Source organism: Hyaena hyaena, unplaced genomic scaffold (assembly GCF_003009895.1).
Source record: "Hyaena hyaena isolate Hyena2069 unplaced genomic scaffold, ASM300989v1 scaffold_775, whole genome shotgun sequence".
Classification (NCBI taxonomy): domain Eukaryota; kingdom Metazoa; phylum Chordata; class Mammalia; order Carnivora; family Hyaenidae; genus Hyaena; species Hyaena hyaena.
Window position 1 is genome coordinate 436,468 of NW_024081400.1, and position 2,718 is coordinate 439,185.

The 2,718-nt window shown below is 43.3% G+C and overlaps 1 non-coding gene across 1 annotated transcript; it reads left to right on the forward strand.

Moving 5' to 3' along the window:
* The first annotated feature begins 257 nt into the window (after positions 1-257).
* On the forward strand, positions 258-342 carry TRNAP-UGG. Its single transcript has one exon. It is a non-coding gene; the product is annotated as a tRNA-Pro (tRNA).
* Positions 343-2,718: the final 2,376 nt, after the last annotated feature.

Genomic DNA, 2,718 nt, shown 5'->3' on the forward strand with positions numbered 1-2,718 from the left:
CAAACAAATATGACAAGCCCTTGTGTGTCATCTGCGTCTCCTCCTCGGCTGTCACACACAGGCTTGGAGAGTCCCTCTCTGTCTGAGCAACAACTATTTCAGCCCAGATCACGAGTTAGCGCATCTGCTCCTCACTGGCAGCCCTATTCCTGACAGCAATGGAGAACCTCAGGAAGTAGGAAGTGTGAGATGAATCCTTACCCTTCAGCAAGGCAGATTTCACCCATTTAACAGTGTTATGAAAAATACCAGGGGGCGCCTGGGTGGCTCAGCTGGTTAAGCACCTGACTTGGGTTCAGGTCATGATCTCACGGTTCGTGGGTTCGAGCCCCACGTCGGGCTCTGTGCTGACAGCTCAGAGCCGAGAGCCTGCTTCAGATTCTGTGTCTCCCTCTCTCTCTAACCCTCCCCTGCTCACGCTGTATCTCTCTCTCTCTCTCAGAAATAAATAAAACATTAAAAAAGAAAAATACCAGGAGTATCTCCTAAAAGCTGAACAATCCCAAAGAGGAAATGTATCCATATTCTGACCAAATGTGTGTTATTAAAATTTTTTTTAATTTTCAAGGTGCCTGGGCGGCTTAGTCGATGAGGCATCTGACTCTTGATCTCAGCTCAGGTCATGATCTTGTGGGTTGTGAGTTTGAGCCCTGCATCGGGCTCTGTGCTGATGGCTCAGAGCCTGCTTGGGATTCTCTCTCTCTCTCTCTCTCTCTCTCTCTCTCTCTCTCTCTCTGTCTCTCTCTTACTCTCTCCCTTTCAAATAAATAAAACCTGAATTTTTTAAACTTTCTTTTATTGTAGTAAAATATATGTAACATAAAATTTACCATTTTAACCATTTCTAAGAGTGCACTTCAGGGCATTGAGCACACTCACACTATTGTGCAGCCGTTCCCACCCACCAGCCCCAGAATGTTTTCATCTTCCCAAACTGAAACTCCGTATCCATTAATCCTTGACTCCCCTCTCCCCTCCCCTCAGCCCCTATAGCCACCATCCTACTTTCTGTCTCTATGATTTAGACAACTCTAGGGACCTCATATAAATGGAATAATACACGGTTTATTCTTTTTGTGACTGGCACAATGTCCTCAAGGTTCATCCATGTTGTGACATGTTCAAAATTTCCTTCCTTTTGAGAACTGAGTAATATTCCACTGTGTCCATAAACCACATTTTGTTTAGTCATTTTTCCATCTAAGGACACTTGGATTGCTTCCAACTTTTGGCTGCTATGAATAATGCCTCTATGTACACAACTGTGTGACTATCTGAGTCCCTGTTTTCAGTTTTTCTTTGTATCTACCCAGAAGTGGAATTGTTGGGTCATATGGTAATTCCATGTTCAGTTTTTCTGAAGAACCACCATACTGTTTTCCATAGTGGGAAACATTACTTAATTATAAAAGTCACTCATGATCTCGAGAACTCTGTAGTTGGCAATATCTCTGATGAACATAGACACAAAAATTCTCAACAAAATATTAGCGAACTGAATCAAACAATACATTAAGAAAATGATTCACCACAGTCAAGTGGGACTTATTCCTGGGATGCAAGCATGTTTCCATATTTGCAAATCAATCACCATGATACATCACATGAACAAGAGGAAGGATAAAAACCATATGATCTGGCACAAAAACAGACACATAGACCAATGGAATAGAATAGAGAACTCAGAACTGGACCCACAAATGTATGGCCAACTAATCTTTGACAAAGCGGGAAAGAGTATCCAATGGAAAAAAGACAGCCTCTTTAACAGATGGGGCTGGGAGCACTGGACAGCAACATGCAGAAGAATGAAACGAGATCATTTTCTCACACCGTACACAAAAATAAACTCAAAATGGATAAAGGACCTGAACGTGAGACAGGAAACCATCAACACCCTAGAGGAGAAAGCAGGAAACAACCTCCTTGACCTCAGCCACAGCAGTTTCTTACTTGACACGTCCCCAGAGGCAAGGGAACCAAGAGCAAAATGAACTACTGGGACCTCATCAAGATTAAAAGCTTCTGGGCGGCAAAGGAAACAATCCCTAAAAGTAATAGGCAACTGACAGAATGGGAAAAGATAGTTGCAAATGACATATCAGATACTTATCAGGCTAGTATCCAATATCTATAAGGAACTCATCAAACTCCACACCCGAAAAACAATCTAGTGAAGAAATGGGCAGAAGACACGAACAGACACTTCTCCAAAGAGCACATCCAGATGGCCAACAGACACATGAAACGATGCTCAGCGTCCCTCATCATCAGGGAAACACAAATCAAAACCACGCTGAGATATCACCTCACACTGGTCAGAGTGGCTAACATGAACAAATCAGGAGACTCTAGATGCTGGCGAGGATGTGGGGAATCGGGCACCCTCCTACACTGTTGGTGGGAATGTAAACTGGAGCAGCTGCTCTGGAAAACAGTGTGGAGGTTGCTCAAAAAATTAACAAGAGAACTCCCCTATCACCCAGCAGTAGCACTCCTAGGAATTTACCCAAGGGATACAGAAATGCTGAGGCATAGGGGCACATGGACCCCAATGTTCATAGCAGCACTCTCAACAATAGCCAAAACATGGAAAGAACCTAAGTGTCCACTAACTGATGAATGGATCAAGAAGATGTGGTATATTTATACAATGGAATACTACACGGCAATGAGAAAGAGTGAAATCTGGCCACGGGTAGCAACATGGATGGATCT